The sequence below is a fragment of the Octodon degus genome, unplaced genomic scaffold (assembly GCF_000260255.1).
Source record: "Octodon degus isolate 3935 unplaced genomic scaffold, OctDeg1.0 scaffold00129, whole genome shotgun sequence".
In the NCBI taxonomy this organism is placed as follows: Eukaryota; Metazoa; Chordata; class Mammalia; order Rodentia; family Octodontidae; genus Octodon; species Octodon degus.
This window is the reverse complement of record NW_004524705.1, coordinates 3,612,417-3,628,076: the sequence shown is the minus strand read 5'-3', so window position 1 is coordinate 3,628,076 and position 15,660 is coordinate 3,612,417.

The following is a 15,660-nucleotide window of genomic DNA, read 5'->3' as shown; positions in this document are numbered from 1 at the left end:
CTTTCACTCTTCGGGTGAGTCATCTTTCTTTAGGTCCTATTTCTCCCCTCAGTTTGGTAGTGCAAGCTTATAATCTCAGCATTCTGGGAAGCTGAGGCAGGAGGGTCACAAGTTAAAGCTAAGGCTGGACGACATAGCAATTTAAGCCCTTTCTTAGGATACATTTTCTTTTTAAAAAGGTGGGATGTAGTTCAGTGGGAAAGCCCTGGACCTGATCCTCAGACCCAGAGAGAGAGACACAAAGACACACACATACACAATTTTTTTTCTCCTTCCCTCCACCTACTTCCTTCATGACTTGTAGCTACTCAGGTCCCGGCTCACGGTTACCACCCGAAAATATTTCTCAGTCCTATTTACCCCTTCTTCTCACCCTTTTCCTTCACCTTCCTGATTCCGATTTCTCACTTCTGTCCCATTTTGAACCACAGTGGCCAGCTGTGCAGAACATCTGCAAGCCAGCATAGGACGAAGGTGCCACTGTGGACGCACATCGCCTCCTGTGCATGCCAGGACCACGGCCTGCACCCTGAAGGCAGGCAGAGGCTCCCAGCCAGGTCCCCTGCACCAGCCACCTTTGGGAGGGTTTGCTCTGCAGATTTAGATGGTGTTTTCCTGATTAGGAGTCAGAATCTAGACATCTGGCCCCCTTCCCCTCCTGTGAGTGTTTCCATCATCCAAGTACATTTGTCTTACAAGGTACCTTTTTACAGATCCTCCTGTATGTACAGTTTCTCCAATTAGTCAGCTAAAAGTAATCCTTATGCCATTGATGTGCATTTAGGATGCCATGTATTGATCTCCAAATGTCATATTTTGGAGTGGTACATTCTGCACACCACCAGCAGGAAAAGCAGAGCATTGACTGAATAACCATATAGAAACACTAAAAGGCAGTTCAGCTGGAGGGGATCAGCATGATGTGGGATACTGATTAAATTTTAGGGCTGTCAGACTTCATTATATCTGTACTAGCCCATTCCTCTCACATGGAGGTAAAAAATGAATTAAGTTCCATTTAGTTGTTCAACTAAAGATTTCTGGTGTGTACTGCAATCCAAGAAGGAGAACAGAGGTCACACAAGGATGGAGAGGAGGGTCAAGGACCAGCCACCCTAAGTGAATGGGATCACATGGTTGGAAGCAGAGTCCAACACCCAGGCACCTGAATCACGGCTTATGCGAGTGTGGGGTGGAGCTGAAAGAGGGTAGTGCTTTCCAAAGAAGGAAGGAAGGAATAGTTAGTCAATGACATTGTTGAGAAAAAGCATGGTGCTAATGCAAAACCAGGCTTACCTTCAATCAACTTTACTAAAATTTATTCAAAATTCTCTAGTGTCCTGAATGTCGTCTGTCCTGGAATCCCATTTTCCTCCAGCTCTCTGATCCTTTCCATTTGACAGTGCCACCAAGTGTTTCATGACCAAGTGAAAGAAGAGTTTGACTTTTTCAGATGAAACTGCAGAAAAAAGTAGCAAGGCCAGTGCAATTTAAGCTAGAGTTTGAAAAGAACCAAGAGTTCACTGACCGCACCTACCTGAAATTAGAGTCTGATATGAATTCTCCCCTAGGTGTCAGGATCTATTGTTCTGTGAGTAGCTAACATTGCTCCTGTGCTTGGAACCAGTATGTTCTTTGGCTGTCCCATCTGGGGGCGCCATCGCTTATGTCAATTATTTTCTCATTCCTGGTGATACCTAATTTTATGCCAACAGGAAAAGAAAATCTGGAATGTTACTCCTGAGCTTTTGTCTTTCCACAAATACTGGAGTTAGGGGGGTTCTTCAGGAAGACAAGCTGTTCTTCAGGAAGAGGTGAATGTGTGTATATTCACTGCAGAGTTCCTTAGAAGACAGAGAGAAGACAGACGTTGCTCAGGTCTTCCAAACAGCCTGGTTCAGTCTTTTGGGGCTGCAGTAACAAGATTCCATAGAATAAGCCATTAAAAATTAGAATTGTGTTGCTTACAATTTTAGAAGCTAAGACATCTAAAGTCAAGGCACCTGCAGACAAGATGTTCAACAAGGGCTCTCCACTTCAAAGATGGCAACTTCTTGAGATGTCCTCACAGAGCAAAAGGGCAAACAAGCTCCCTTGGGTCACTTTCCAAGAACACCTCCTTCCACTCATGAAGGGAGCCCCTGGATCTAATCTCCTCTCAAAGGCCCACTCCTTACTGCTCCCATAGTGGATGAGTCAGTGCAGGGATCTGGAGAGGCGCAAGTGCTTGGCCACCGCTGTACACCTGTGCTTACATAACCCATGCCTTCCTCTCATCAAGATACATTCTATCTCAATATCCCCCAAAGTCATGACTCATGCTAGAATCAATGCAGAAGTCAGAGTCCAGCGTTGCCTCTCTGTATTATCAAGTCTTCATCCTGAGGCAAAATTCCTTTCAAGCTATGATCAGGTAAAATCAAACAACCTTTATGTCCCCCAAAATACGATGATAGAAGAAAAATAGAGTAGACGTTCCTACTCAAAGCAGAAAAGGCTAACATATCCTAGATAAGCCCCCAAAACAACAGGGCAAAGCTCACCCTCAAGCTGAAAAATACTCTTTTCCATCTCGCTGGTCTACACATCAGGCATGCTGGCGTTGGGCAGCCCCAGCTCAGTGTCTTTGCCCTGACCCTCTTTGGCGGGGTTCATGTCCACTGCTCTGCCAGGCTGCAGTGCCTCTCTGCTGGCTTCCCAGACCACAGACCTGAGGGGGTTTCAGTCATGCACCCCCAGGAACTGCCCCACAAAGAATCTCACACGTGACCTCACTCCCACAGCCCTCACACTTGCCCAAGTGGGAATAGACATGGAGGCCCCCCTCCTGGGGAAGATCTCCTGTGCCCCAAGACTCACAGGGCATCTTTTGACATCCAGGTGGCGGCAGCTCACTCCACTGCCCACAGAATCTGTGCATGGAAGGAGCCAGAGCCAACGTCCTCCAAGCAGTGCCTGAGCCACCCGTGGGCTTCCTGAAGAACGCTGTGCCCTAATGCAGGAAGCAGGGCTGGGAGCACGGGGCAGCAAGCTGTTCTCTCATGATCATTCTCCTCACAGGCCTTGGTCAGCCTTCGGGTCTACAATGGAGATGACAAGACTGGTGACCCGGGCAGTGCTCCAAGATCCCTTCCTTCTCGCAGGGAATGGAATCTGACTTCCATCAATTCTAATATCTTCATCAAATGATGGCTTGGCCACCCCAGATGGCCTCTCCTGAACATGCTTTCTCCTTCTTTACCATTTGGCCTAGCTGGAAACATTCCACATCTTTGAGTCTTGCTTGTCTTTTCATTATAAATTTGATCTTTGTTTCTCTTGTTTCATATTTTATAAAATGCAGTCAAGAGAAGCCAGCACTTTGCTGAGAAGCTTCTTCTGGACATCATAGTTTATCACTCAGAAGTTCTACCCTCAAAGCACTGAGATGTGAAAACGACCCAGCCAAGGTTTCTGCCACTTTATGCAAATACCCTCCTCTTCGGTTTCTCATTCTCGCTCTACATTTCCTCCCTGCCTTCACTGTCCAGCTCTCTACCAGCATCCTGTCTGTGGCCTCTAGGACATTCCCAAGAAGACTGAGGCTTTCTTTATAGCTCCTTTCTTTTCTACACTGTACCAAAATCATCCTTACACATTATGTTCTTGTCATGGCAATGTAGATACGTACCTCAAATTCTCTGAGCCAGGCTGGGGAGATAGCTCAGTGGTGTAAGCACCTGCCTGACAAGCACAAGGACCCAGGTTTGATCCCCCGTACCGCATGCCACACTGGCCCCAGAACCCTGGGCACACCGCGCCAGCCACTGAAATCAGGAGTGGTGGTGCACACCGGTAATCCCAGAGCTGGGGAAGCTGAGGCAGGAAGATGACTACGCATCTGAGCTGCGTACCAAGACCCTGTACCAAACAAACAAATAAGATATTTTAAAGAATTCTCTCAGTTCCAAAGCCATTTGTGCACTCTTAGGTATTTCTTACAGGGGCAACCTGTTAATTCCACCAAATGCCGACTTAGTCCACTTAGCCTGCTGTGCCCTCAAAGGCCTTGAATCTGTATGAACTGTAAACAACAGAAATCAAAGTAGTCCTAGTCCTGAAGGTTGCAAAATCCAAGCTCAAGATATCAGCGGATTTGAGTCAAGATCTGGGAGGAGCTCTCTGCTTCATGGGCTGTGGCTTGCTGCTGTGGCTGCATGTGGCTGGAGTCCAAGTCAGCCACTGGGGTCTTACATAGGTACTTGTCTCACTCATGAGGGTGAAGCTCTCCTAACCCAGTAACGACCCTGTTAGGCCTCATCTCTTAATATTACCACACTGAAGATCAAGTTTTACCATGTAAATTTGGTGGAAAAGAGACAAAATCATAACTTCAGCTGGTCTCTGGGGGCATTCTGGGCTTCAAGTAACATTTCAAAACTTCCCTGTGCTGAAATGATTGAATCTTTACCAGGCAGCCATCAAATGGGAGCCACGCAAGAATGCTACGTCCTTGGGTGAGCTGGGAACACCCATAGCAAAGTCACTGAAGGCCACTGTCTAGACAGTCTCAGTAGTCTTTTCTTGAGGGGCCCACCGGGTGCTGTATTTTCACGTCAAACACAAGCCACTTTGTTGTGTGGGACATTTAGCTGGCTACATTCTTGGGATCCAAAGACTCCATGTGCCAGCACCTGACAGCCGTGCCACTGCTGTTCCCTCCAAATTCTGTCAGCCGGAGAGTGCTTCTCCACTCGTGCTTTTCCTACTTGTAGGCACCAGAAAACACAGTCTATGCAGGAAAACATGCCAGCTGTTGGTTGTAGCCGTCCTGAAGAGCTTGGGCCTTGCTACCTCTGCCCCATCACCATTTGAGAGAAAAGCGTGATTTTCTTTCCTTTATCCGTGTTGTTGGCTTCTTCAGCATTTGTTCCAAGGAGCAGTGAATCCTTGGTTTGGGAATATTGCCACAGACGTTGATATTGTCACATGTTTTAGAATATGAACATTATTTTTAATTCTCATAGACAATATCCAAGCATTCTTTCCCAACATATATCAGTTTTCAAATAATTTCAGCCAAATAGCCTTTGAAAAGGAGAGAGATTCCTGTGTTGACTCAGTGGGCTCAGTCATTTCAGGTAGAGAAGTCTTCCTCTTTTTATTTCATCAGAAGATGATGGATAAGTTAAATTCCGTCAAGGCACCACACAGAAGTACAAGTGAATTTCACAAGGGGATCCCAGACACCCAAATTTAGTCCATAGCGACAACCCCAGGCAAAAGCTGGTACTTCAGGAAAACTGTTTTCTTAGGGGATCTTTAATGCTATTCATTAACCAATGTATGATTCGGTTTATTTTCAGTTTCAAATTATCTAAAGGGCATTTTCCTCTCATTTCTTTGGTGGCTTCTCCAGCGACAGTGGCTGAGCGCAGGGGTGCCCTAGGTGATCATCAGGGAGCGGCATCTTTGGGTTCTGAGCACATGCGATCGGGGGACGAGACACAGGAGTGCGCAGAGGACAGGGTGTTAAGGACGAGACACTTTTTGCCCTCTAAAAGTATATCAGAATGCCAACGGAGAGCAGCTGAGCTGTCATTTTCCAATAAGAATATTAGAATAACAACTTCTTTAGGGACATATTATTTCATAAAATAACATTTATATATTAACACAAAGACAGAATCAATTTTTGAAAGACTAGTTCAACAGGGTGAATATGTTTAGCTCCAGGAAACCCCCACCTCCTGCAAGTCCTTGTCTCTAATTTCCCTTCGTCCACATTGCTCTGATCTGTCAGCTAACCCCACTAACGTGATAGGAGCGATTGCTTTCGTTGCTGCTACTTTTCCAGGATGTAGCGCGATGCCTCTGCTGCTTCTGTGGATGGATAGCTGTGGGAAAAACCTGAGAGCCCTGCTACAGGCTGTCACTACCATAGACCAGGAGGGGGACCACCGAGCAAGACGCCAGCACCCCTAGAGTAGGGAGGTCACAGACTCTGGCCCACTACCTTGTATCCCTTCCCCCGTCCTCCATTGCCAGTACTCAAACAGAAGTCATTTGAAATGATTTGTATCTTGGAGTCCTCTTGATAATTAAGACTGGAGGGAATACATACCCTTTTTGGGGGTCCTCCAAAGGCAGAAGCACTAGAAGATCCACCTCCTCAAGCAGGACAAACCCTAGAGAGCAGGGCACACTTCCTTATTTGTGACATCGAGTGGCTTAGTCTGTGCACAACAACCCCTTCACCCCCTTAAAGAGGAAAAATCTGGAAATGTGTTATTAAAAATAAATAAATAAATAAATAAATGGAAAGGAAAACCACCACAGCACACCTCCTTTCCCAGAGGAGCTGGGCTGCACTCCCATTAAGGAGCTGGGAAGATTACAACGTGGGGCGTTGGTCTTTCTGCAATGCATTCACTTGGATCTAGGAAAGCACAAAAGCTCAGAAGAGTGATGGCAAGCAAGCACTGAAAGCCTGGCCCTCATCACCGAGCTGCTCTTTCCTTCACAAATGGAAGAAAATTAGAAAGCCAGCACCCTCCACAGTAGGAGCCTGCACAGCAGCAGGTGCCCATAGTTAGGCCAAATGTCCACACTCAATAGCTGATGGCTTCATGGAGGCTGATGTTTTAGGGAAGAACTGGGAAATCAACCCAGACTTCACTCACTTCTGTGGCCTGACCGGCGGGCAGCCTCTGCATACTTTAGCTAAAAGGAGACACCACAGCTTCACACACATTACCCCACTTGATTCAGTTTCCTAAGAACTGCAGGGGAATGTCCTAACTCCCCTGTTTCAGTAAGTGAAAGCACCGTGTCTCACTGAGGCTAAATATAGCTTGTGGCATTTTCAGCTAAACATTCACATTGCTGACATCTGAGTCTGTTTCTTTGGCTTTAGGAACAACTTTTCTTCCACATTACATTTGTTCAAATAGCAGTTTTCATTAATTAATTGCTCATTGTTTTCCTCGCCAGTATTTTCCTCTTTCTTTGTCCTCAGCCTCTGCAGATATGGGTTCACTGCCTCGGGGTGGGTGTGACAGAGCCCAAAACTTAGTAATTTGTCTAATGTTGGAGGGTTTTTGTGTTTCTGAAGTTTAAAAGCTAAAAGATTCAGGGCTTAAAGATGCAAGAAGAGTGCCAAGAAACAGGGCCTGGAGGAGCTGGGCGTCTTAGTCACCATCTCCTCACTGAGACACAGACCAAGAACCCATGGCAGAATGGGGAGAACTTAACTGTAGCTCACATGTTCAGCCCATTGGAAGCTGGCTCTGAGGTAGCACAGCATGGCAGAGGGACGTGGCGAAGGAAAAGCTGCTCGCGTCATGGCGGCCAGCAGCAGAGCAAAGGGAGAACAGGACGGGAGATAAACTCTTCCGGGTCACAGCCCAGTGACCCTCCTCTTCCTGGCCAACCTCGCCTCCTCACAGCAAGTTAGCTGTTAACCCCCATAATCCAATCACCTTCCAGAAGAGTAAAGTCATCAACACTAGGTCAAACTAGAGAAAAACCTAATTATATTTAAAACTGTAGGCCACATGTGTACTCTTCTGGGACTGTTACACCACCAAGCACTCTCAAAGGTGGCTTGAAACAATAGGTATATGTTCTCTCATGAACTTTGAAACATAAAATAAAGTTGGCTGTAAAGCCATGCACTCAGAGGAAGGAGAGCCTTCCTCATCCTGCAGCTTCTCACATTGGCCTGCAGTCCTTAGCCTCCTCAGCCTAGAGCTGTCTCACTCCAGTCTCTACCTCCGTCTCTACATGGACGCCCACATGAGTCTCTCTGCATCTTCCCTGCTTCTCATAAGGATTCTGGTCATTGGGTGTAGGTTTCACACTAATCCAAAGTGACCTTGCATTAACCTGGGTACATCTGCAAGAACCTATCCCTAAATTAGATGATTGTTAGAGGAGTCGGGACTTAGGGCTTAGCTTTTGGAAGACTCAACTCAACTTACCATGCAACTGACTCCATGGTCTTAGAATTGTACATGCATACAAAAGTTTGGTGTGGAAGAGATGACACTGTACACTCTTACAGAGTGGCCATGAAAAGGGCTGGTTGGACAAATCCTCAGTGACTTCATGGCCTTAAGCAAGGTAGTTAGATGTGAGGACCTCTAAGTCTTCATCTTGTGGTGCCTGGAAAGCCATTTTTGGTCCTTTCTATTGTGACATTTAGTGACTGCTGACTCTGAGTGCAGTGTGTGAATCCCCACCTCCTGTTAGACATTGATTTAGCAGGTGTCATGTGAATCTGCTGATCTGAAAGCATATTTTTTTGCTACCTTATGACTTTTCTCTCTTTCTTGTTGTGGTCTTCTCATCATTAGGGTTAAAAGGATATTAAATGATAAATGCACAAATGAATTTTCCTTGGGGCCTACTGCTGGAATAATCTGGCTCACCGGTACCAAGGAATTGTGCTGGTGACAGGATTCAGCCATGAAATGCTAGAACCACAGACAGACCTGCCTTGGGGTGGGAACTTCATGATTGTCAAGGGAACCCAAGACTTGATTCAGAAGAGAAAATGTGGAAGAAGCAACATACGGTTTACGTTCTGCAGGATTTTTTGTTCTACTTGCAAATGCAGTCCAGAAATAAGGCAGTGACAGAGTTGAACCTAAAGCCAAGGAGCAAAAGCCAGCCTAGGCTCCCACCATTCACCCCCAGAGGCAAATCACGAGGAGGCTGAGTGGGCAGGTCCCCTGCCAGCATTAGTGGGAGACAGACATTGGCTGCAGTGAAAAGGCAGTGTCAAGGATAACTACAGCCAAAAATAAAGCGGTTCTCAGAGACAGAGTGTTATAGTTTATAGTGGTGCCCACCAAGCCCTATGTGCCCAGAGACAGTGCTCTGGGGAAGGGTGGAGGGAGGCGATTGATCATTCAGGTGCTATATTAATCAGTGAATTTGTCCCCCCATGAGTTTAGAGTTAAATGTTCTGCTCAGAGGTGGGGCCTGGTTGGAAGAAATGGCTCACTTAGCAGGTAGCTTGGGAGGGTGCAGCTCCCCGACCCTAGCTCCTTCCTGGGTATTCTGTTTTCTGTCTGCCATGGTGTTGATATAGGGAAATACAACTCCCAATCAGAAAGATATCTGGGATGAATTCATGTTCTCTAAAACTGAAGAGCAAATTCTAAGAACATCAGAGATTAAAAGCAGAATATATTTAATGGAGGAAAGGAAGCTTCTGTCTGAGAGAGGGACAGAAGGAGAACCCTAGTAGCTTGCCCAAAAAGCTGCCTTTTCTGGAGATTGTTATAGAGCAAAACCATGAAGTGAGGCGGGTCTAAGGTGGAAAGCATAGGAACTCTCACATGAAGTGGAACAAAACTATGGTCAGCCAGTAAAGCTACAAACACAATTGTTCAGGTAAAGTTGATTAAATCCAAGACTAAATGGGAAAGCTAGTCAGGTAGCAAGCAGGCATGAGTACGAATAGGAGTTTTTCAGGTAGCCAATAGAAGTTGGATTAGTGACTCTTCCTGGCTTCCTCAAGGTGATGTTCAATCCTGGATGTTTATCTTGAGGGAGGTAAACGCTTGTCTGATCTTTGGTCTTTAGGTCTGGTCCATAGTGGAAGTGTTCATGTCTTTTACAGTTGCAAGGTGTCTTGTCTTCCATGCTGTCTCCTCTGAGTGCCTGGCCCTGTCTGACTGTCTATAATATTTCTATCTAATTTCCCTGCCTACAACAGTGTGAGCTGCTATGCCCCCACCCAAGGCCCAGGAAGCGTGCTGTCCTGCCTGGAGCCAAGTGATGATGGGCTGGAACCAGAGCCAAAACAAACCTCTCCTCCTTTAGACCACAGGTGCCATGTGTCACATTCCAGAGACACAGAGAGTGGCTGAGACACAGGGGCTTGGGTGAAATCTGGGTAAGAGCTACAAGTACTGCATTGGAGTGTGTGTGTGTGTGTGTGTGTGTGTGTGTGTGTGTAGAAAGAGAGAGAGAGAGAGACCAAGATAGAGAGAGAGAGACTGAGGATATCAAATCAAGCAGCCATGGGGCTAAGAATTTAACAGTCTTTCACCATCAACCTGGAGGGCCAGGAAAGACAAAGGTGTGAATTCTAGCCTAAAATTTGACAACCAGCAGGAGAGTTCCACCAGAAATGGAGACCAAAGTCTCAGCTCAAGGGAGAGACAGGACAGTGTGCACCTACTCCCCGCTACCTTTTGTTGCATTCAGGCCCTCAGCATGTCGGTCAGGGAAGCCCACACACTGGAGAAGCCTTCTGCTTTGCTCGGTCCACCAACCGCCGCGTCCACATCTTTCTCAGACTCAGCGCAAACACCTGCTGAAATGATCTGTAGCCTGATGCTTGGGTCTGTGGCGTGAATGATTTGTCCCCTCCGGAACTCAGTGCTGGAGACTGAGTCTCAGTGCCACCGTGTTGTCAGCCAGAACCTCGGGGAAGGTTGAAGGATTCATGCTGCAGTAAAGTCTAGGACTAGATGTCTGCTCTTGAGGCATTTCCCAGACTTGGGCACTCTGTTGCAGCAGGACAAGACAAAGGTGTTGGGGCATACAATGGCCAGCCAATCTGACACCTAAGAACCTAAGACTCGGTGTCACCGAAGCAATCAGCCCCCAGGGAACAACAGCCCTGCTCCAGGGAAATGTTGCCAGACCAGGGACAGGAACCAGAGAAAGCCCTTTCATGCGCTGTTCATGAACCTGCTGTCTTCTGGCAAGTTCTGATTGCAAGGCTGCTGGCTGGTCAAATTAAGGTGATTTTTTTTTTTCTTTCAGTCTTTTTTGAGACAGAGTTTCACTCTGCAGTTGAGGCTGGCCTTGAACTCATATTGATCCTCTTGCCTCAGCTTCCCGAGTGCTGGGGTTATAGGTGTGTGCCACCATGTCCAGCCTTGAAGATAATTTCTTTTTAAATTTGCTATCTGGAATAGTTCTAAAAGTTAAAGGAGGGGCCAGGGAGATGGCTCAGTACAATAAGCGCTACCCTGGCAAGTGCAAGGGCCTGAGTTCAATCCCTGGTTCTGAAAAATAAAAGCTAAAAAAAAAGTTAAGGGAAATTCTGCTCATAAAGTTCCTCTTGAAGTGTAGACGTGGCCAGGGTTCCTTACCCAGTGCATTTGCAAAGCCCTTGAATCCCCATCGTGGAGGGACAGGAACCAGGCAAGGTGGCCTGCTCACGATCACCCAGGACAGTGGCAGCCATGTATCCAGGTTATCTGAAGTGAGGTTTTAAAACATACGAATATCGCTTTATTTAGACTACTTCTCTAGAAACTATTAGCTAACATATAGTGTTTTTAATAAACATTTTGGTATTTAAGACCTTTAATATATTAGATAGCATTATAACTCTAAAGCATCCAGTTAGCCATGATTTCTAAAAGGCCAAAGCTCCCAGCCTGTATGTGACATGAGATGGACTGTTCATACACAAAGCGTAATGCAATTTGCAAGGTGCTAACCACACCTCTCTACCTCTCATATTCCTACAAGTCACTTAAACATTGATTGTAAATATGCAAAATATCTAAAATCAAGCATAAAGAGCCTAAGTTGATCTTTATTTGTTGACTCTGGTCTTGCCTACAAATTGCTGCATCTAGCCCGTGTGGAAGCTGAGGGACTTCAGAATTCCCAGTCCCTCTACTCCCAAACAGCCTAACACGATACACCTTGGTTCAAAGGACTGTGGTCAGCCCCTGCAGAACATCAGTAGGGTCACTGGAAAGGTCGCCAGAAGCGCGGAGGCGGGCCGTCACTGAGCTGGAAGTCTGACGGACCATTCACGTGCTTGAGCTATCTGTAGGAAAACGGACAGATTTTGAGATCATATGAGCGTTACAAAGGGTTATTTCGCAGTTCCTCTAACACGAGAGACCCAAAATAAAAGTAATTCAAAGAGCAAAATTAAAAAGCCATATTAAACTGGGAGGTAGAGAAAAGAAAGGGATCTGAGAAGAGGGTATGAGGAGGGCCGGGAGGTGGGGAAGTAAACACGACCACGAGGCAGCGGTTCCCCGTCACTCCCCCGGCTGAACGCAGCCACCGGCTACTGCGCGCGTACACTGATCACACAAGGTGATCTGCTTGGTCTGGGTGCAGCAAAATGAGAGCGCGGAACCAAGGATTGCTTCTCAAGTGCTTGGCACTTGGGTCATGGGGGCCTCCAGGGGAGCTCGCTGCTGAGCTGGCCAACTTGGAAAGGGGTGAGAGGGTCAGCCCAGAGCGCTAAAGTCAGGCCAGCGTTAGGCAAGTCAGGTTCGGACATCTGAAATTCATTCCGGTGGCAATCTCAAACAGGCTGTTAGACTCCAGGCGGGGGGCCTAGAAAGGGGTCTGGAGCTGGACATGCGGATGTGGGGGTGCTCAACAGATTGTGCCAGTGACATTCCCCGCGGAAGGGGTGCAGGGCAAGGAGAAAAAAGCGCTCAGACTCCTCTCCAGAGCCTGCAGAACTCGGGAATCGGGAATCGAGGTGGGGGAGGAAACACTCCATCAACAAAGCAGGCTGAGGAAAAGTAGCCACAGAGTGGGAAGGAAAACCCGGAGAGTATGCTGGGAATGAACCCGAAGCAGGAAGCGGCCCACTGTATAGGATGCAGCTGGGATAGAGATGGGACGGAGGCAATTGCCCTGGAGCGGCGCCAGGAAGCTCCGCGGGGACCCTGGTAGGACCAGTTCAAGTGGGTGGAAAATTAAGTTACAGTAAACGCAAGAGTAGGGGAGCCAGCTCTGGCCACAGCAGAGGGCTTCGCAGTGGGTTCACCTGCGCATGACATGGACAAACAGCCACGTGGCCTGGGCAGCAAGCAAGACGAGGGCTGGAGTCGTGCAGTGAGCCGAAGTGCAGAGGCGAGCCCCGCATTCCCCTCGCCTTTTCCTGAGGATGGTTTCCATACTGAAGGACTTGGGAATAGGACCCAAGTGGGAAGCGTGGCAGCGACGAGACAGCCGCTGGCGTCTGGGGCCCACACTCGAGAAGCAAACTGCTGGAGACCAAGAGAAACTGGGCAGAGAACGAGGCAGGTCTTCGCACAGGCGTGAGCCAGGGCCCAAAGCTGCAGAGGTCTCCTGGAACTCCGCACACAGCGCGTCTGGAGGGCTGAGGAGGCGACCCAGACCGCAGCAGCACGCAGCGCAGGCAGGTGGGGTGAGGCCTGAAGACCTCTCCAAATGCAGAGGCAGCCGCAAGATCCCAAAGCTTCAACGGAGGCATCAAAATACAGAGTGGAAGTAGGGCAAACCCACCAAGGCTCCTGGCAGCACAGTAGGGCCGATCACGTTTGTGGTGGAGCTGTAGCACAGAATAAATCTCAGCTCAGTAAGACTTGCGTGCCTCTCGGGAGAAAATCTCTCTTTGTAGGAAAGCTCCAGCTCCTGTGCATCCAGGATAGCCAGGCCTCCCGGGGCGCTGCACGTAGGATAAGACACCTTCCTACGAAAACAAGAGAAGGTACCGCAGGGGAGCTTCAGTTCTGCTTTCTAAGTTTCATAAATACTTAGGAGAGTGACTGTCAATAACTCTTGTTTGTTATACATTGATAAGTGCATATGGGTTTGTGTTTGTCACGGTGTTCCAGAAGCACAGAGGGGACGATTTAAACCTATCATAGTGAAATAGATTTATGTAAGTTTGAGAAAATCATTTTCCCTCCCTCCCTTTTCATAATCCTCTCTGTCTTTCCACCCAGAATTCCAGAACATGAGATTTGTGCAAGTTAAGTCTTCACAGTGTCTCATTAGCCCCCAAGCTTCAGCAAAGCTGTTCGTCCAAGGCAGTGTCCCAGGGTTAGAAAACAAACGCTGTCAGGTCACACGGGTTAACCCAGTCACAGGGCAGAGCAACTTCCCATATTCTATTTACATCTCTACTCCAATCTTGCTGAAATCAATTCATTAGCTAATAGCCCTCACTTTGTACTAGAACTGGCCATTCAGTCTAATTTAGCTTCGCTCTCCCTTCCAGAATGTCGTGGTACTCTTCACGCCTAGTGCTATACATGTAACAGGAGTAGGGTAAGAGCATCTCCACGCAAATCGCTGGCCTCCGACGAGGTCTGAATGTGCAACTGGCCGCACACGCCAGAGCAATTACTGACAGAAAAGGCTTCTGCAAGGTTCAGTTTGCACTTCCCTGCCAGCATCCGAAGGATGAGAAACAAAGAAGCTTCTAGGCAACATACATTCATCCACTTTCAGCATTTAACTGATGGAAACTTTGTTTTGTTCAAAATGGAAATAGAAAGTGTGTTAGTAGATAAGTTCCCGCCTAATTATCCGCTTCTCATTTTTTAGAAACACAATACTGGGATATTTCAGTTAAAATGTTCTGCCCAGAAATCAATGTAATAGAAGCCTGATTTTCTATAGAAAATATTTCTTATTGTTTAAATCTGTTGAATAAAATTTCACATCCATTCAATTTTAGCATCTAAATGTATTTCAAAGGGGTAATTTCTTCTTACAAGAAAAATCCACTTCAACCTTAAAAATGTTAGACTGATGTACACGCTCACTTAGAGTGTTCTCTTTCCAGTGCTCGGTGACTTGTATGGTGCAATGAAAAGCAAGCAAGAGTTGTTCGGAGCACCCCATAGGTCCACATGTCATCATTGCAGATCGTGGCCTCCCGGGGGAGCAACTCCGGGATCACTCCAATTCTCCTACTTACCTTAAACTGCCCACATCTAGAATAACATAGATAGGGCCAGCTAAATAGCTCAGTGGATTCAAGTGCCTGCAAGCAGGCGCAGGGGCCGGGGGTTTGATCCCTGGGCCTGCCATGCCAGTCCCATACCTAGGGCGTGCTGAGACAGCAATTGAGACTGGACGTGGTGGCGTGCGCCTGTAATCCCAGCTCTTGGGGGGCTGTAACTAGGCAGATCACTACCAGTTCGATCTAGTAGTGAGACCCTGAACACTCTGTAGATCCTTCCCTAAAATACTAACTAACTAACTAACTAAATAAATAAATAAATAGAAAAACATAGATAAATCTTAGGAAACCAAACAAGAAAGGAAGCACTAGCTGGGCCCTGCTGAACTGGCATTTGTGGTCTGTAACATGCTCACTTTCCAAAAGGTGTAGAATATTGACTTGGGCATTAAGAAAGAGCAGCCATTTGCACTGATCAAGAGTTTGTGTGTAGAGCTGTATGGTTCCTGCCAGGTCGAGTAGCAAGGACCACATTTGTTTATCCTTTTGCCCTTAGCAAACCCCCCCAAAGAAAATAAAGTAGGAAAAATATAAAAGCAATCATTTTACACTACTCGACCACTACAGATAGCACTGGACAATGACCCTTGACTGAGGGAGACAAAAGAGACAGTTCAAATGATGCATTTCTGTCTGCATAACCTAAAAGTGTAAACAGTCCACAGTCTCCAAACAAAAGTTGCTGCTGTGTCCTTCTTTGATTTTTCAGACTGTGTAAAAACTTCCATTTATCCAACAAATCCTTGTGGAGTTCTCAGTGTGCCACAGACAAGAACACGTTGAGCTAGAGAAAGAGCCAAAGGGAAATAAGCAAACAGGAGAAAGAAGAAGAAAATTTCATCTGCTAAGCAGCATAACATAGAAAGAGGAGCAGCAAGCGAGTGCTGGGAAGAACCAGAGACAAAGGAAATGTCACTATGCCTGGCGAGCATTGAGGTCTTCTCTGAGCAGGCGTC